Below are 18,688 nucleotides of genomic sequence, written 5' to 3' on the forward strand. Positions count from 1 at the left end.
AATAATGGGTCTCAATATGAAAAGGAATTTCTTCCCCCAGAAAGTGGTTACTATTTAGAATTCCCTCCCACAGAGAGCAGTGGAGGTTGGGTCTCACAATGTATTAAAGGCTGAGGCAGACACATTTTTGATCTACAAGATAACTACAGGTTATGAGGGACAGGCAAGAAAGCGGAGTTAAGGCTACAATCAGTTCAGTCATGATCTTATTGAATAGTGTATTCCTGTTCCTATCATGAAGTGACCAAGTGGCAACGTCACTTAAATTGCTGGTCAGAAATAAATTACTGGCCTTAAAACGACCATTTACTAGTTTGAACTCATGCCCTACAGTTTAAGAGAACGGAAACGTGTGAACTCCCTCCTCACAGTAAATGACGATAAGACGAAGACAGAAACCCGCATCTCCAAGTGTATCTTCCCCGCGACCCCTGACTGCTCCTGGAATGCAGGAAGTGACGTCAGGGATACAGTGACATGACTGGACGCGCTTCGTTGCCTAGCGACCGCAGAGACAGATTGGAATCGAACCGGAGATTTGTCGATCCGGAACAGCGGCCGAGGCAGGAGGGGGATCCCGGAGAAGGTGAGTGTGAGGGGGGGAGGGGGATCCCGGAGAAGGTGAGTGTGAGGGGGGATCCCGGAGGAGGTGAGTGTGATGGGAGGAGAATCTGGAGGAGGTGAGTGTGAGGGGAGGAGAGTCTGGAGGAGGTGAGTGTGAGGGGAGGAGAGTCTGGAGGAGGTGAGTGTGAGGGGAGGAGGGTCTGGAGGAGGTGAGTGTGAGGAGAGACTGGAGGAGGTGAGTGTGAGGGGAGGAGAGTCTGGAGGAGGTGAGAGTGAGGGGAGGAGAATCTGGAGGAGGTGAGTGTGAGGGGAGGGGAGTCTGGAGGAGGTGAGTGTGAGGAGAGTCTGGAGGAGATGAGTGTGAGGGGAGGGGACTCTGGAGGAGGTGAGTGTGAGGAGAGGGGAGTATGGAGGAGGAGAGTGTGAGGGGAGGGGAGTCTGGAGGAGGTGAGTGTGAGGAGAGTCTGGAGGAGGTGAGTGTGAGGGGAGGAGAGTCTGGAGGAGTTGAGTGTGAGGGGAGGAGAGTCTGGAGGAGGTGAGTGTGAGGGGAGGAGAGTCTGGAGGAGGTGAGTGTGAGGAGAGTCTGGAGGAGGTGAGTGTGAGGGGAGAAGAGTCTGGAGGAGGTGAGTGTGAGGGGAGGAGAGTCTGGAGGATGTGAGTGTGAGGAGAGTCTGGAGGAGGTGAGTGTGAGGGGAGGAGAGTCTGGAGGAGGTGAGTGTGAGGACAGTCTGGAGGAGGTGAGTGTGAGGGGAGGAGAGTCTGGAGGAGGTGAGTGTGAGGGGAGGAGAGTCTGGAGGAGGTGAGTGTGAGGAGAGACTGGAGGAGGTGAGTGTGAGGGGAGGAGAGTCTGGAGGAGGTGAGAGTGAGGGGAGGAGAATCTGGAGGAGGTGAGTGTGAGGGGAGGGGAGTCTGGAGGAGGTGAGTGTGAGGAGAGTCTGGAGGAGATGAGTGTGAGGGGAGGGGACTCTGGAGGAGGTGAGTGTGAGGAGAGGGGAGTATGGAGGAGGAGAGTGTGAGGAGAGGGGAGTCTGGAGGAGGTGAGTGTGAGGGGAGGAGAGTCTGGAGGAGTTGAGTGTGAGGGGAGGAGAGTCTGGAGGAGTTGAGTGTGAGGGGAGGAGAGTCTGGAGGAGGTGAGTGTGAGGGGAGGAGAGTCTGGAGGAGGTGAGTGTGAGGAGAGTCTGGAGGAGGTGAGTGTGAGGGGAGAAGAGTCTGGAGGAGGTGAGTGTGAGGGGAGGAGAGTCTGGAGGATGTGAGTGTGAGGAGAGTCTGGAGGAGGTGAGTGTGAGGGGAGGAGAGTCTGGAGGAGGTGAGTGTGAGGACAGTCTGGAGGAGGTGAGTGTGAGGGGAGGAGAGTCTGGAGGAGGTGAGTGTGAGGGGAGGAGAGTCTGGAGGAGGTGAGTGTGAGGAGAGTCTGGAGGAGGTGAGTGTGAGGGGAGTCTGGGGGAGATGAGTGTGAGGGGAGGGGAGTCTGGAGGAGGTGAGTGTGAGGAGAGGGGAGTCTGGTGGAGGTGAGTGTGAGGGGAGTCTGGAGGAGTGTGAGGGGAGGAGAGTCTGGAGGAGGTGAGTGTGAGGGGAGGAGAATCTGGAGGAGGTGAGTGTGAGGGGAGGAGAGACTGGAGGAGGTGAGTGTGAGGGGAGGGGAGTCTGGAGGATGTGAGTGTGAGGGGAGTCTGGAGGAGGTAAGTGTGAGGGGAGTCTGGAGGAGGTGAGTGTGATGGGAGGAGAGTCTGGAGGAGTTGAGTGTGAGGGGAGGAGAGTCTGGAGGAGATCAGTGTGAGGGGAGGAGAGTCTGGAGGAGTTGAGTGTGATGAGAGTCTGGAGGAGGTGAGTGTGAGGGGAGTCTGGAGGAGGTGAGTGTGAGGAGAGGGGAGTCTGGTGGAGGTGAGTGTGAGGGGAGTCTGGAGGAGGTGAGTGTGAGGGGAGGAGAGTCTGGAGGAGGTGAGTGTGAGGGGAGGAGAATCTGGAGGAAGTGAGTGTGAGGGGAGGAGAGTCTGAAGGAGGTGAGTGTGAGGGGAGGGGAGTCTGGAGGAGGTGAGTGTGAGGAGAGGGGAGTCTGGTGGAGGTGAGTGTGAGGGATGTCTGGAGGAGGTGAGTGTGAGGGGAGGAGAGTCTGGAGGAGGTGAGTGTGAGGGGAGGAGAATCTGGAGGAGGTGAGTGTGAGGGGAGGAGAGTCTGGAGGAGGTGAGTGTGAGGGGAGGGGAGTCTGGAGGATGTGAGTGTGAGGGGAGTCTGGAGGAGGTAAGTGTGAGGGGAGTCTGGAGGAGATGAGTGTGAGGGGAGTCTGGAGGAGGTGAGTGTGAGGGGAGGAGAGTCTGGAGGAGGTGAGTGTGAGGGGAGGAGAGTCTGGAGGAGGTGAGTGTGAGGGGAGGGGAGTCTGGAGGAGGTGAGTGTGAGGAGATTCTGGAGGAGGTGAGTGTGAGGGGAGGAGAGTCTGGAGGAGGCGAGTGTGAGGGGAGGAGAGTCTGGAGGAGGCGAGTGTGAGGGGAGGAGAGTCTGGAGGAGGCGAGTGTGAGGGGAGGAGAGTTTGGAGGAGGTGAGTGTGATGGGGAGGAGAGTCTGGAGGAGGTGAGAGTGAGGGGAGGAGAGTCTGGAGGAGGTGAGTGTGAGGGGAGGGGAGTCTGGAGGAGGTGAGTGTGAGGGGAGACTGGAGGAGGTGAGTGTGAGGGGAGGAGAGTCTGGAGGAGGTGAGTGTGAGGGGAGGAGAGACAGGAGGAGGTGAGTGTGAGGGGAGGAGAGTCTGGAGGATGTGAGTGTGAGGGGAGTCTGGAGGAGGTAATTGTGAGGGGTGTCTGGAGGAGATGAGTGTGTGGAGAGTCTGGAGGAGTTGAGTGTGTGGAGAGTCTGGAGGAGGTGAGTGTGAGGGGAGGAGCGTCTGGAGGAGGTGAGTGTGAGGGGAGGGGAGTCTGGAGGAGGTGAGTGTGATGAGAGTCTGGCGGAGGAGAGTGTGAGGGGAGGAGAGTCTGGAGGAGGTGAGTGTGAGGGGAGGAGAGTCTGGAGGAGGTGAGTGTGAGCGGAGGAGATTCTGGAGGAGGTGAGTGTGATGAGAGTCTGGAGGAGGAGAGTGTGAGGGGAGGAGAGTCTGGAGGAGGTGAGTGTGAGGGGAGGAGAGTCTGGAGGAGGTGAGTGTGAGCGGAGGAGAGTCTGGAGGAGGTGAGTGTGAGGAGAGTCTGGAGGAGGTGAGTGTGAGGAGAGTCTGGAGGAGGTTAGTGTGAGGGGAGGATAGTCTGGAGGAGGTGAGTGTGAGGAGAGTCTGGAGGAGGTGAGTGTGAGGGGAGTCTGGAGGAGATGAGTGTGAGGGGAGGGGAGTCTGGAGGAGGGGATTGTGAGGAGAGGGGAGTCTGGTGGAGGTGAGTGTGAGGGGAGTCTGGAGGAGGTGAGTGTGAGGGGAGGAGAGTCTGGAGGAGGTGAGTGTGACGGGAGGAGAATCTGGAGGATGTGATTGTGAGGGGAGGAGAGTCTGGAGGAGGTGAGTGTGAGGGGAGGAGAGCCTGGAGGAGGTGAGTGTGACGGGAGGAGAGTCTGGAGGAGGTGACTGTGAGGGGAGGAGAATCTGGAGGATGTGAGTGTGAGGGGAGGAGAGTCTGGAGGAGGTGAGTGTGGGGGAGGAGAGTCTGGAGGAGGTGAGTGTGATGGGAGGAGAGTCTGGAGGAGGTGAGTGTGAGGGGAGGAGAGTCTGGAGGAGGTGAGTGTGAGGAGAGTCTGGAGGAGGTGAGTATGAGGGGAGGAGAGTCTAGAGGAGGTGAGTGTGAGGGGAGGAGAGTCTGGAGGAGGTGAGTGTGAGGAGAGTCTGGAGGAGGTGAGTGTGAGGGGAGGAGAGCCTGGAGGAGGTGAGTGTGACGGGAGGAGAGTCTGGGGGAGGTGAGTGTGAGGGGAGGAAAGTCTGGAGGAGGTGAGATTGAGGGGAGAGAGTCTGGAGGAGGTGAGTTTGAGGGGAGGAGAGTCTGGAGGAGATGCGTGTGAGGGGAGGAGAGTCTGGAGGAGGTGAGTGTGAGGAGAGTCTGGAGGAGGTGAGTGTGAGGAGAGTCTGGAGGAGTTGAATGTGAGGGGAGGAGAGTCTGGAGGAGGTGAGTGTGGGGGAGGGGAGTCTGGAGGAGGTGAGTGTGAGGAGAGTCTGGAGGTGGTGAGTGTGAGGGGAGGAGAGTCTGGAGGAGGTGAGTGTGAGGGGAGGAGAGTCTGGAGGAGGTGAGTGTGAGGGGAGGAGAGTTTGGAGGAGGTGAGTGTGATGGGGAGGAGAGTCTGCAGGAGGTGAGAGTGAGGGGAGGGGAGTCTGGAGGAGGTGAGTGTGAGGGGAGTCTGGAGGAGTTGAGTGTGAGGGGAGGAGAGTCTGGAGGAGGTGAGTGTGAGGGGAGGAGTGTCTGGAGGAGGTGAGTGTGAGGGGAGGAGAGTCTGGAGGAGTTGAGTGTGTGGAGAGTCTGGAGGAGTTGAGTGTGTGGAGAGTCTGGAGGAGGTGAGTGTGAGGGGAGGAGCGTCTGGAGGAGGTGAGTGTGAGGGGAGGGGAGTCTGGAGGAGGTGAGTGTGATGAGAGTCTGCAGGAGGTGAGTGTGAGGGGAGGAGAGCCTGGAGGAGGTGCGTGTGAGGGGAGGAGAGTCTGGAGGAGGTGAGTTTGAGGGGAGGAGAGTCTGGAGTAGGTGAGTGTGAGGGGAGGAGAGTCTGGAGGAGGTGAGTGTGAGGAGAGTCTGGAGGAGGTGAGTGTGAGGAGAGTCTGGAGGAGGTGAGTGTGAGGAGAGTCTGGAGGAGGTGAGTGTGAGGAGAGTCTGGAGGAGGTTAGTGTGAGGGGAGGAGAGTCTGGAGGAGGTGAGTGTGAGGGGAGGGGAGTCTGGAGGAGGTGAGTGTGCGGAGAGTCTGGAGGAGGTGAGTGTGAGGGGTGGAGAGTCTGGAGGAGGTGAGTGTGAGGGGAGGAGAGTCTGGAGGTGGTGAGTGTGAGGGGAGGAGAGTCTGGAGGAGGTGAGTGTGAGGGCAGGAGAGTCTGGAGGAGGTGAGTGTGAGGGGAGGAGAGTCTGGAGGAGGTGAGTGTGAGGGGGGAGTCTGGAGGAGGTGAGTGTGAGGGGGGAGTCTGGAGGAGGTGAGTGTGAGGGGGGAGTCTGGAGGAGGTGAGTGTGAGGGGAGGGGAGTCTGGAGGAGGTGAGTGTGAGGGGAGGAGTGTCTGGAGGAGGTGAGTGTGAGGAGAGTCTGGAGGAGGTGAGTGTGAGGGGAGGGGAGTCTGGAGGAGGTGAGTGTGAGGGGAGGGGAGTCTGGATGAGGTGAGTGGGAGGGGAGGAGAGTCTGGAGGAGGTGAGTGTGAGGGGAGGGGAGTCTGGAGAAGGTGAGTGTGAGGGGAGGAGAGTCTGGAGGAGGTGAGTGTGAGGGGTGGGGAGTCTGGAGGAGGTGAGTGTGAGGGGTGGGGAGTCTGGAGGAGGTGAGTGTGAGGGGAGGAGAGCTGGAGGAGGTGAGGGTGAGGGGAGGAGAGTCTGGAAGAGGTGAGTGTGTGGGGAGGAGAGTCTGGCGGAGGGGAGTGTGAGAGGAGGGGAGTCTGGAGGAGGTGAGTGTGAGGGGAGGGGAGTCTGGAGGAGGTGAGTGTGAGGGGAGGAGAGTCTGGAGGAGGTGAGTATGAGGAGAGTCTGGAGGAGGTGAGTATGAGGGGAGAAGAGTCTGGAGGAGGTGAGTGTGAGGGGTGGAGAATCTGGAGGAGGTGAGTGTGAGGGGAGGAGAATCTGGAGGAGGTGAGTGTGAGGGGAGGAGAGTCTGGAGGAGGTGAGTGTGAGGGGAGGTGAGTCTGGAGGAGGTGAGTGTGAGGGGAGGAGAGTCTGGAGGAGGTGAGTGTGAGGGGAGGAGAGTCTGGAGGAGGTGAGTGTGAGGAGAGACTGGAGGAGGTGAGTGTGAGGGGCGGAGAGTCTGGAGGAGGTGAGAGTGAGGGGAGGAGAATCTGGAGGAGGTGAGTGTGAGAGGAGGGGAGTCTGGAGGAGGTGAGTGTGAGGAGAGTCTGGAGGAGATGAGTGTGAGGGGAGGGGACTCTGGAGGAGGTGAGTGTGAGGAGAGGGGAGCCTGGAGGAGGTGAGTGTGAGGGGAGTCTGGAGGAGGTGAGTGTGAGGGGAGGGGACTCTGGAGGAGGTGAGTGTGAGGGGAGGGAGTCTGGAGGAGGTGAGTGTGAGGAGAGTCTGGAGGAGGTGAGTGTGAGGGGAGGAGAGTCTGGAGGAGGTGAGTGTGAGGGGAGGAGAGTCTGGAGGAGGTGAGTGTGAGGGGAGGAGAGTCTGGAGGAGGTGAGTGTGAGGAGAGTCTGGAGGAGGTGAGTGTGAGGGGAGAAGAGTCTGGAGGAGGTGAGTGTGAGGGGAGGAGAGTCTGGAGGATGTGAGTGTGAGGAGAGTCTGGAGGAGATGAGTGTGAGGGGAGGAGAGTCTGGAGGAGGTGAGTGTGAGGACAGTCTGGAGGAGGTGAGTGTGAGGGGAGGTGAGTGTGAGGGGAGGAGAGTCTGGAGGAGGTGAGTGTGAGGGGAGTCTGGGGGAGATGAGTGTGAGGGGAGGGGAGTCTGGAGGAGGTGAGTGTGAGGAGAGGGGAGTCTGGTGGAGGTGAGTGTGAGGGGAGTCTGGAGGAGTGTGAGGGGAGGAGAGTCTGGAGGAGGTGAGTGTGAGGGGAGGAGAATCTGGAGGAGGTGAGTGTGAGGGGTGGAGAGTCTGGAGGAGGTGAGTGTGAGGGGAGGGGAGTCTGGAGGATGTGAGTGTGAGGGGAGTCTGGAGGAGGTGTGTGTGAGGGGAGTCTGGAGGAGGTGAGTGTGATGGGAGGAGAGTCTGGAGGAGTTGAGTGTGAGGGGAGGAGAGTCTGGAGGAGGTGAGTGTGAGGGGAGGAGAGTCTGGAGGAGTTGAGTGTGATGAGAGTCTGGAGGAGGTGAGTGTGAGGGGAGTCTGGAGGAGGTGAGTGTGAGGAGAGGGGAGTCTGGTGGAGGTGAGTGTGAGGGGAGTCTGGAGGAGGTGAGTGTGAGGGGAGGAGAGTCTGGAGGAGGTGAGTGTTAGGGGAGGAGAATCTGGAGGAAGTGAGTGTGAGGGAGGAGAGTCTGAAGGAGGTGAGTGTGAGGGGAGGGGAGTCTGGAGGAGGTGAGTGTGAGGAGAGGGGAGTCTGGTGGAGGTGAGTGTGAGGGAAGTCTGGGGAGGTGAGTGTGAGGGGAGGAGAGTCTGGAGGAGGTGAGTGTGAGGGGAGTCTGGAGGAGGTGAGTGTGAGGGGAGGAGAGTCTGGAGGAGGTGAGTGTGAGGGGAGGAGAATCTGGAGGATGTGATTGTGAGGGGAGGAGAGTCTGGAGGAGGTGAGTGTGGGGGAGGAGAGTCTGGAGGAGGTGAGTGTGATGGGAGGAGAGTCTGGAGGAGGTGAGTGTGAGGGGAGGAGAGTCTGGAGGAGGTGAGTGTGAGGAGAGTCTGGAGGAGGTGAGTATGAGGGGAGGAGAGTCTGGAGGAGGTGAGTGTGAGGGGAGGAGAGTCTGGAGGAGGTGAGTGTGAGGAGAGTCTGGAGGAGGTGAGTGTGAGGGGAGGAGAGCCTGGAGGAGGTGAGTGTGACGGGAGGAGAGTCTGGAGGAGGTGAGTGTGAGGGGAGGAGAATCTGGAGGATGTGAGTGTGAGGGGAGGAGAGTCTGGAGGAGGTGAGTGTGGGGGAGGAGAGTCTGGAGGAGGTGAGTGTGATGGGAGGAGAGTCTGGAGGAGGTGAATGTGAGGGGAGGAGAGTCTGGAGGAGGTGAGTGTGAGGAGAGTCTGGAGGAGGTTAGTATGAGGGGAGGAGAGTCTGGAGGAGGTGAGTGTGAGGGGAGGAGAGTCTGGAGGAGGTGAGTGTGAGGAGAGTCTGGAGGAGGTGAGTGTGAGGGGAGGAGAGCCTGGAGGAGGTGAGTGTGACGGGAGGAGAGTCTGGGGGAGGTGAGTGTGAGGGGAGGAGAGTCTGGAGGAGGTGAGATTGAGGGGAGAGAGTCTGGAGGAGGTGAGTTTGAGGGGAGGGGAGTCTGGAGGAGGTGAGTGTTCGGGGAGTCTGGAGGAGGTGAGTGTTCGGGGAGTCTGGAGGAGGTGAGTGTGAGGGGGGAGAGTCTGGTGGAGGTGAGTGTGAGGGGAGGAGAGTCTGGAGGAGATGCGTGTGAGGGGAGGAGAGTCTGGAGGAGGTGAGTGTGAGGAGAGTCTGGAGGAGGTGAGTGTGAGGAGAGTCTGGAGGAGTTGAATGTGAGGGGAGGAGAGTCTGGAGGAGGTGAGTGTGGGGGAGGGGAGTCTGGAGGAGGTGAGTGTGAGGAGAGTCTGGAGGTGGTGAGTGTGAGGGGAGGAGAGTCTGGAGGAGGTGAGTGTGAGGGGAGGAGAGTCTGGAGGAGGTGAGTGTGAGGGGAGGAGAGTTTGGAGGAGGTGAGTGTGATGGGGAGGAGAGTCTGCAGGAGGTGAGAGTGAGGGGAGGGGAGTCTGGAGGAGGTGAGTGTGAGGGGAGTCTGGAGGAGTTGAGTGTGAGGGGAGGAGAGTCTGGAGGAGGTGAGTGTGAGGGGAGGAGTGTCTGGAGGAGGTGAGTGTGAGGGGAGGAGAGTCTGGAGGAGTTGAGTGTGTGGAGAGTCTGGAGGAGTTGAGTGTGTGGAGAGTCTGGAGGAGGTGAGTGTGAGGGGAGGAGCGTCTGGAGGAGGTGAGTGTGAGGGGAGGGGAGTCTGGAGGAGGTGAGTGTGATGAGAGTCTGCAGGAGGTGAGTGTGAGGGGAGGAGAGTCTGGAGGAGGTGCGTGTGAGGGGAGGAGAGTCTGGAGGAGGTGAGTTTGAGGGGAGGAGAGTCTGGAGTAGGTGAGTGTGAGGGGAGGAGAGTCTGGAGGAGGTGAGTGTGAGGAGAGTCTGGAGGAGGTGAGTGTGAGGAGAGTCTGGAGGAGGTTAGTGTGAGGGGAGGAGAGTCTGGAGGAGGTTAGTGTGAGTGGAGGAGAGTCTGGAGGAGGTGAGTGTGAGGGGAGGGGAGTCTGGAGGAGGTGAGTGTGCGGAGAGTCTGGAGGAGGTGAGTGTGAGGGGTGGAGAGTCTGGAGGAGGTGAGTGTGAGGGGAGGAGAGTCTGGAGGTGGTGAGTGTGAGGGGAGGAGAGTCTGGAGGAGGTGAGTGTGAGGGCAGGAGAGTCTGGAGGAGGTGAGTGTGAGGGGAGGAGAGTCTGGAGGAGGTGAGTGTGAGGGGGGAGTCTGGAGGAGGTGAGTGTGAGGGGGGAGTCTGGAGGAGGTGAGTGTGAGGGGGGGAGTCTGGAGGAGGTGAGTGTGAGGGGGGAGTCTGGAGGAGGTGAGTGTGAGGGGGGAGTCTGGAGGAGGTGAGTGTGAGGGGAGGGGAGTCTGGAGGAGGTGAGTGTGAGGGGAGGAGTGTCTGGAGGAGGTGAGTGTGAGGAGAGTCTGGAGGAGGTGAGTGTGAGGTGAGGGGAGTCTGGAGGAGGTGAGTGTGAGGGGAGGGGAGTCTGGATGAGGTGAGTGGGAGGGGAGGAGAGTCTGGAGGAGGTGAGTGTGAGGGGAGGGGAGTCTGGAGAAGGTGAGTGTGAGGGGAGGAGAGTCTGGAGGAGGTGAGTGTGAGGGGTGGGGAGTCTGGAGGAGGTGAGTGTGAGGGGAGGAGAGCTGGAGGAGGTGAGGGTGAGGTGAGGAGAGTCTGGAGGAGGTGAGTGTGTGGGGAGGAGAGTCTGGCGGAGGGGAGTGTGAGAGGAGGGGAGTCTGGAGGAGGTGAGTGTGAGGGGAGGGGTGTCTGGAGGAGGTGAGTGTGAGGGGAGGAGAGTCTGGAGGAGGTGAGTATGAGGAGAGTCTGGAGGAGGTGAGTATGAGGGGAGAAGAGTCTGGAGGAGGTGAGTGTGAGGGGTGGAGAATCTGGAGGAGGTGAGTGTGAGGGGAGGAGAATCTGGAGGAGGTGAGTGTGAGGGGAGGAGAGTCTGGAGGAGGTGAGTGTGAGGGGAGGTGTGTCTGGAGGAGGTGAGTGTGAGGGGAGGAGAGTCTGGAGGAGGTGAGTGTGAGGGGAGGAGAGTCTGGAGGAGGTGAGTGTGAGGAGAGACTGGAGGAGGTGAGTGTGAGGGGAGGAGAGTCTGGAGGAGGTGAGAGTGAGGGGAGGAGAATCTGGAGGAGGTGAGTGTGAGGGGAGGGGAGTCTGGAGGAGGTGAGTGTGAGGAGAGTCTGGAGGAGATGAGTGTGAGGGGAGGGGACTCTGGAGGAGGTGAGTGTGAGGAGAGGGGAGTCTGGAGGAGGTGAGTGTGAGGAGAGGGGAGTATGGAGGAGGTGAGTGTGAGGGGAGGGGAGTCTGGAGGAGGTGAGTGTGAGGAGAGTCTGGAGGAGGTGAGTGTGAGGGGAGGAGAGTCTGGAGGAGTTGAGTGTGAGGGGAGGAGAGTCTGGAGGAGGTGAGTGTGAGGGGAGGAGAGTCTGGAGGAGGTGAGTGTGAGGAGAGTCTGGAGGAGGTGAGTGTGAGGGGAGGAGAGTCTGGAGGAGGTGAGTGTGAGGGGAGGAGAGTCTGGAGGATGTGAGTGTGAGGAGAGTCTGGAGGAGGTGAGTGTGAGGGGAGGAGAGTCTGGAGGAGGTGAGTGTGAGGACAGTCTGGAGGAGGTGAGTGTGAGGGGAGGAGAGTCTGGAGGAGGTGAGTGTGAGGGGAGGAGAGTCTGGAGGAGGTGAGTGTGAGGAGAGTCTGGAGGAGGTGAGTGTGAGGGGAGTCTGGGGGAGATGAGTGTGAGGGGAGGGGAGTCTGGTGGAGCTGAGTGTGAGGGGAGTCAGGAGGAGTGTGAGGGGAGGAGAGTCTGGAGGAGGTGAGTGTGAGGGGAGGAGAATCTGGAGGAGGTGAGTGTGAGGGGAGGAGAGTCTGGAGGAGGTGAGTGTGAGGGGAGGAGAGTCTGGAGGAGGTGAGTGTGAGGAGAGTCTGGAGGAGGTGAGTGTGAGGGGAGGAGAGCCTGGAGGAGGTGAGTGTGACGGGAGGAGAGTCTGGAGGAGGTGAGTGTGAGGGGAGGAGAATCTGGAGGATGTGAGTGTGAGGGGAGGAGAGTCCGGAGGAGGTGAGTGTGGGGGAGGAGAGTCTGGAGGAGGTGAGTGTGAGGGGAGGGGAGTCTGGAGAAGGTGAGTGTGAGGGGAGGAGAGTCTGGAGGAGGTGAGTGTGAGGGGTGGGGAGTCTGGAGGAGGTGAGTGTGAGGGGTGGGGAGTCTGGAGGAGGTGAGTGTGAGGGGAGGAGAGCTGGAGGAGGTGAGGGTGAGGGGAGGAGAGTCTGGAGGAGGTGAGTGTGTGGGGAGGAGAGTCTGGCGGAGGGGAGTGTGAGAGGAGGGGAGTCTGGAGGAGGTGAGTGTGAGGGGAGGGGAGTCTGGAGGAGGTGAGTGTGAGGGGAGGAGAGTCTGGAGGAGGTGAGTATGAGGAGAGTCTGGAGGAGGTGAGTATGAGGGGAGAAGAGTCTGGAGGAGGTGAGTGTGAGGGGTGGAGAATCTGGAGGAGGTGAGTGTGAGGGGAGGAGAATCTGGAGGAGGTGAGTGTGAGGGAGGAGAGTCTGGAGGAGGTGAGTGTGAGGGGAGGTGAGTCTGGAGGAGGTGAGTGTGAGGGGAGGAGAGTCTGGAGGAGGTGAGTGTGAGGGGAGGAGAGTCTGGAGGAGGTGAGTGTGAGGAGAGACTGGAGGAGGTGAGTGTGAGGGGCGGAGAGTCTGGAGGAGGTGAGAGTGAGGGGAGGAGAATCTGGAGGAGGTGAGTGTGAGGGGAGGGGAGTCTGGAGGAGGTGAGTGTGAGGAGAGTCTGGAGGAGATGAGTGTGAGGGGAGGGGACTCTGGAGGAGGTGAGTGTGAGGAGAGGGGAGTCTGGAGGAGGTGAGTGTGAGGAGAGTCTGGAGGAGATGAGTGTGAGGGGAGGGGACTCTGGAGGAGGTGAGTGTGAGGAGAGGGGAGTCTGGAGGAGGTGAGTGTGAGGAGAGTCTGGAGGAGGTGAGTGTGAGGGGAGGAGAGTCTGGAGGAGTTGAGTGTGAGGGGAGGAGAGTCTGGAGGAGGTGAGTGTGAGGGGAGGAGAGTCTGGAGGAGGTGAGTGTGAGGAGAGTCTGGAGGAGGTGAGTGTGAGGGGAGAAGAGTCTGGAGGAGGTGAGTGTGAGGGGAGGAGAGTCTGGAGGATGTGAGTGTGAGGAGAGTCTGGAGGAGATGAGTGTGAGGGGAGGAGAGTCTGGAGGAGGTGAGTGTGAGGACAGTCTGGAGGAGGTGAGTGTGAGGGGAGGAGAGTCTGGAGGAGGTGAGTGTGAGGGGAGGAGAGTCTGGAGGAGGTGAGTGTGAGGGGAGTCTGGGGGAGATGAGTGTGAGGGGTGGGGTGTCTGGAGGAGGTGAGTGTGAGGAGAGGGGAGTCTGGTGGAGGTGAGTGTGAGGGGAGTCTGGAGGAGTGTGAGGGGAGGAGAGTCTGGAGGAGGTGAGTGTGAGGGGAGGAGAATCTGGAGGAGGTGAGTGTGAGGGGAGGAGAGTCTGGAGGAGGTGAGTGTGAGGGGAGGGGAGTCTGGAGGATGTGAGTGTGAGGGGAGTCTGGAGGAGGTAAGTGTGAGGGGAGTCTGGAGGAGGTGAGTGTGATGGGAGGAGAGTCTGGAGGAGTTGAGTGTGAGGGGAGGAGAGTCTGGAGGAGATCAGTGTGAGGGGAGGAGAGTCTGGAGGAGTTGAGTGTGATGAGAGTCTGGAGGAGGTGAGTGTGAGGGGAGTCTGGAGGAGGTGAGTGTGAGGAGAGGGGAGTCTGGTGGAGGTGAGTGTGAGGGGAGTCTGGAGGAGGTGAGTGTGAGGGGAGGAGAGTCTGGAGGAGGTGAGTGTTAGGGGAGGAGAATCTGGAGGAAGTGAGTGTGAGGGAGGAGAGTCTGAAGGAGGTGAGTGTGAGGGGAGGGGAGTCTGGAGGAGGTGAGTGTGAGGAGAGGGGAGTCTGGTGGAGGTGAGTGTGAGGGAAGTCTGGAGGAGGTGAGTGTGAGGGGAGGAGAGTCTGGAGGAGGTGAGTGTGAGGGGAGTCTGGAGGAGGTGAGTGTGACGGGAGGAGAGTCTGGAGGAGGTGAGTGTGAGGGGAGGAGAATCTGGAGGATGTGATTGTGAGGGGAGGAGAGTCTGGAGGAGGTGAGTGTGGGGGAGGAGAGTCTGGAGGAGGTGAGTGTGATGGGAGGAGAGTCTGGAGGAGGTGAGTGTGAGGGGAGGAGAGTCTGGAGGAGGTGAGTGTGAGGAGAGTCTGGAGGAGGTGAGTATGAGGGGAGGAGAGTCTGGAGGAGGTGAGTGTGAGGGGAGGAGAGTCTGGAGGAGGTGAGTGTGAGGAGAGTCTGGAGGAGGTGAGTGTGAGGGGAGGAGAGCCTGGAGGAGGTGAGTGTGACGGGAGGAGAGTCTGGAGGAGGTGAGTGTGAGGGGAGGAGAATCTGGAGGATGTGAGTGTGAGGGGAGGAGAGTCTGGAGGAGGTGAGTGTGGGGGAGGAGAGTCTGGAGGATGTGAGTGTGATGGGAGGAGAGTCTGGAGGAGGTGAGTGTGAGGGGGGAGAGTCTGGTGGAGGTGAGTGTGAGGGGAGGAGAGTCTGGAGGAGATGCGTGTGAGGGGAGGAGAGTCTGGAGGAGGTGAGTGTGAGGAGAGTCTGGAGGAGGTGAGTGTGAGGAGAGTCTGGAGGAGTTGAATGTGAGGGGAGGAGAGTCTGGAGGAGGTGAGTGTGGGGGAGGGGAGTCTGGAGGAGGTGAGTGTGAGGAGAGTCTGGAGGTGGTGAGTGTGAGGGTAGGAGAGTCTGGAGGAGGTGAGTGTGAGGGGAGGAGAGTCTGGAGGAGGTGAGTGTGAGGGGAGGAGAGTTTGGAGGAGGTGAGTGTGATGGGGAGGAGAGTCTGCAGGAGGTGAGAGTGAGGGGAGGGGAGTCTGGAGGAGGTGAGTGTGAGGGGAGTCTGGAGGAGTTGAGTGTGAGGGGAGGAGAGTCTGGAGGAGGTGAGTGTGAGGGGAGGAGTGTCTGGAGGAGGTGAGTGTGAGGGGAGGAGAGTCTGGAGGAGTTGAGTGTGTGGAGAGTCTGGAGGAGTTGAGTGTGTGGAGAGTCTGGAGGAGGTGAGTGTGAGGGGAGGAGAGTCTGGAGGAGGTGAGTGTGAGGGGAGGGGAGTCTGGAGGAGGTGAGTGTGATGGGAGGCTGCAGGAGGTGAGTGTGAGGGGAGGAGAGTCTGGAGGAGGTGCGTGTGAGGGGAGGAGAGTCTGGAGGAGGTGAGTGTGAGGGGAGGAGAGTCTGGAGTAGGTGAGTGTGGGGGAGGGGAGTCTGGAGGAGGTGAGTGTGAGGAGAGTCTGGAGGAGGTGAGTGTGAGGAGAGTCTGGAGGAGGTTAGTGTGAGGGAGGAGAGTCTGGAGGAGGTTAGTGTGAGGGGAGGAGAGTCTGGGGGAGGTGAGTGTGAGGGGAGGAGAGTCTGGAGGAGGTGAGTGTGAGGAGAGTCTGGAGGAGGTGAGTGTGAGGGGTGGAGAATCTGGAGGAGGTGAGTGTGAGGGGAGGAGAGTCTGGAGGTGGTGAGTGTGAGGGGAGGAGAGTCTGGAGGAGGTGAGTGTGAGGGCAGGAGAGTCTGGAGGAGGTGAGTGTGAGGGGAGGAGAGTCTGGAGGAGGTGAGTGTGAGGGGGGAGTCTGGAGGAGGTGAGTGTGAGGGGGGAGTCTGGAGGAGGTGAGTGTGAGGGGGGAGTCTGGAGGAGGTGAGTGTGAGGGGAGGGGAGTCTGGAGGAGGTGAGTGTGAGGGGAGGAGTGTCTGGAGGAGGTGAGTGTGAGGAGAGTCTGGAGGAGGTGAGTGTGAGGTGAGGGGAGTCTGGAGGAGGTGAGTGTGAGGGGAGGGGAGTCTGGATGAGGTGAGTGGGAGGGGAGGAGAGTCTGGAGGAGGTGAGTGTGAGGGGAGGGGAGTCTGGAGAAGGTGAGTGTGAGGGGAAAAGAGTCTGGAGGAGGTGAGTGTGAGGGGTGGGGAGTCTGGAGGAGGTGAGTGTGAGGGGAGGAGAGCTGGAGGAGGTGAGGGTGAGGGGATGAGAGTCTGGAGGAGGTGAGTGTGTGGGGAGGAGAGTCTGGCGGAGGGGAGTGTGAGAGGAGGGGAGTCTGGAGGAGGTGAGTGTGAGGGGAGGGGTGTCTGGAGGAGGTGAGTGTGAGGGGAGGAGAGTCTGGAGGAGGTGAGTATGAGGAGAGTCTGGAGGAGGTGAGTATGAGGGGAGAAGAGTCTGGAGGAGGTGAGTGTGAGGGGTGGAGAATCTGGAGGAGGTGAGTGTGAGGGGAGGAGAATCTGGAGGAGGTGAGTGTGAGGGGAGGAGAGTCTGGAGGAGGTGAGTGTGAGGGGAGGTGTGTCTGGAGGAGGTGAGTGTGAGGGGAGGAGAGTCTGGAGGAGGTGAGTGTGAGGGGAGGAGAGTCTGGAGGAGGTGAGTGTGAGGAGAGACTGGAGGAGGTGAGTGTGAGGGGAGGAGAGTCTGGAGGAGGTGAGAGTGAGGGGAGGAGAATCTGGAGGAGGTGAGTGTGAGGGGAGGGGAGTCTGGAGGAGGTGAGTGTGAGGAGAGTCTGGAGGAGATGAGTGTGAGGGGAGGGGACTCTGGAGGAGGTGAGTGTGAGGAGAGGGGAGTCTGGAGGAGGTGAGTGTGAGGAGAGGGGAGTATGGAGGAGGAGAGTGTGAGGGGAGGGGAGTCTGGAGGAGGTGAGTGTGAGGAGAGTCTGGAGGAGGTGAGTGTGAGGGGAGGAGAGTCTGGAGGAGGTGAGTGTGAGGGGAGGAGAGTCTGGAGGAGGTGAGTGTGAGGGGAGGAGAGTCTGGAGGAGGTGAGTGTGAGGAGAGTCTGGAGGAGGTGAGTGTGAGGGGAGAAGAGTCTGGAGGAGGTGAGTGTGAGGGGAGGAGAGTCTGGAGGATGTGAGTGTGAGGAGAGTCTGGAGGAGGTGAGTGTGAGGGGAGGAGAGTCTGGAGGAGGTGAGTGTGAGGGGAGTCTGGAGGAGGTGAGTGTGAGGGGAGGAGAGTCTGGAGGAGGTGAGTGTGAGGGGAGGAGAGTCTGGAGGAGGTGAGTGTGAGGAGAGTCTGGAGGAGGTGAGTGTGAGGGGAGTGTGGAGGAGATGAGTGTGAGGGGAGGGGAGTCTGGAGGAGGTGAGTGTGAGGGGAGTCTGGAGGAGGTGAGTGTGAGGGGAGGAGAGTCTGGAGGAGGTGAGTGTGAGGGGAGGAGAATCTGGAGGAGGTGAGTGTGAGGGGAGGAGAGTCTGGAGGAGGTGAGTGTGAGGGGAGGAGAGTCTGGAGGAGGTGAGTGTGAGGAGAGTCTGGAGGAGGTGAGTGTGAGGGGAGGAGAGCCTGGAGGAGGTGAGTGTGACGGGAGGAGAGTCTGGAGGAGGTGAGTGTGAGGGGAGGAGAATCTGGAGGATGTGAGTGTGAGGGGAGGAGAGTCCGGAGGAGGTGAGTGTGGGGGAGGAGAGTCTGGAGGAGGTGAGTGTGATGGGAGGAGAGTCTGGAGGAGGTGAATGTGAGGGGAGGAGAGTCTGGAGGAGGTGAGTGTGAGGAGAGTCTGGAGGAGGTTAGTATGAGGGGAGTAGAGTCTGGAGGAGGTGAGTGTGAGGGGAGGAGAGTCTGGAGGAGGTGAGTGTGAGGAGAGTCTGGAGGAGGTGAGTGTGAGGGGAGGAGAGCCTGGAGGAGGTGAGTGTGACGGGAGGAGAGTCTGGGGGAGGTGAGTGTGAGGGGAGGAGAGTCTGGAGGAGGTGAGATTGAGGGGAGAGAGTCTGGAGGAGGTGAGTTTGAGGGGAGGGGAGTCTGGAGGAGGTGAGTGTTCGGGGAGTCTGGAGGAGGTGAGTGTTCGGGGAGTCTGGAGGAGGTGAGTGTGAGGGGGGAGAGTCTGGTGGAGGTGAGTGTGAGGGGAGGAGAGTCTGGAGGAGGTGCGTGTGAGGGGAGGAGAGTCTGGAGGAGGTGAGTGTGAGGAGAGTCTGGAGGAGGTGAGTGTGAGGAGAGTCTGGAGGAGTTGAATGTGAGGGGAGGAGAGTCTGGAGGAGGTGAGTGTGGGGGAGGGGAGTCTGGAGGAGGTGAGTGTGAGGAGAGTCTGGAGGTGGTGAGTGTGAGGAGAGGAGAGTCTGGAGGAGGTGAGTGTGAGGGGAGGAGAGTCTGGAGGAGGTGAGTGTGAGGGGAGGAGAGTTTGGAGGAGGTGAGTGTGATGGGGAGGAGAGTCTGCAGGAGGTGAGAGTGAGGGGAGGGGAGTCTGGAGGAGGTGAGTGTGAGGGGAGTCTGGAGGAGTTGAGTGTGAGGGGAGGAGAGTCTGGAGGAGGTGAGTGTGAGGGGAGGAGTGTCTGGAGGAGGTGAGTGTGAGGGGAGGAGAGTCTGGAGGAGTTGAGTGTGTGGAGAGTCTGGAGGAGTTGAGTGTGTGGAGAGTCTGGAGGAGGTGAGTGTGAGGGGAGGAGCGTCTGGAGGAGGTGAGTGTGAGGGGAGGGGAGTCTGGAGGAGGTGAGTGTGATGAGAGTCTGCAGGAGGTGAGTGTGAGGGGAGGAGAGTCTGGAGGAGGTGCGTGTGAGGGGAGGAGAGTCTGGAGGAGGTGAGTTTGAGGGGAGGAGAGTCTGGAGTAGGTGAGTGTGAGGGGAGGAGAGTCTGGAGGAGGTGAGTGTGAGGAGAGTCTGGAGGAGGTGAGTGTGAGGAGAGTCTGGAGGAGGTGAGTGTGAGGAGAGTCTGGAGGAGGTTAGTGTGAGGGGAGGAGAGTCTGGAGGAGGTGAGTGTGAGGGGAGGGGAGTCTGGAGGAGGTGAGTGTGCGGAGAGTCTGGAGGAGGTGAGTGTGAGGGGTGGAGAGTCTGGAGGAGGTGAGTGTGAGGGGAGGAGAGTCTGGAGGTGGTGAGTGTGAGGGGAGGAGAGTCTGGAGGAGGTGAGTGTGAGGGCAGGAGAGTCTGGAGGAGGTGAGTGTGAGGGGAGGAGAGTCTGGAGGAGGTGAGTGTGAGGGTGGAGTGGAGGAGGTGAGTGTGAGGGTGGAGTCTGGAGGAGGTGAGTGTGTGTGGGGTGTCTGGAGGATGTGAGTGTGAGGGGAGGGGAGTCTGGAGGAGGTGAGTGTGAGGGGAGGAGTGTCTGGAGGAGGTGAGTGTGAGGAGAGTCTGGAGGAGGTGAGTGTGAGGTGAGGGGAGTCTGGAGGAGGTGAGTGTGAGGGGAGGGGAGTCTGGAGGAGGTGAGTGGGAGGGGAGGAGAGTCTGGAGGAGGTGAGTGTGAGGGGAGGAGAGTCTGGAGAGGGTGAGTGTGAGGGGTGGAGAGTCTGGAGGAGGTGAGCGTGAGGGGTGGGGAGTCTGG

General features: G+C 60.0%; 1 protein-coding gene across 2 annotated transcripts in view; it reads left to right on the plus strand.

Annotated features, from left to right (window-relative positions):
- Positions 1–515: 515 nt before the first annotated feature.
- Positions 516–18,688, plus strand: part of ttll2 (tubulin tyrosine ligase-like family, member 2) — a 189,802-nt gene continuing 171,629 nt past the window's right edge. Inside the window, exon 1 of one of the 2 annotated variants that reach the window (XM_041177823.1) lies at positions 516–586. The gene's annotated coding sequence lies outside the window, so the exon portion shown is untranslated. The remainder of the gene's footprint in view (positions 587–18,688) is intronic. The other variant, XM_041177814.1, reaches the window with a different exon arrangement.

This window comes from Carcharodon carcharias, chromosome 2 (genome assembly GCF_017639515.1).
Source record: "Carcharodon carcharias isolate sCarCar2 chromosome 2, sCarCar2.pri, whole genome shotgun sequence".
NCBI lineage: Eukaryota > Metazoa > Chordata > Chondrichthyes > Lamniformes > Lamnidae > Carcharodon > Carcharodon carcharias.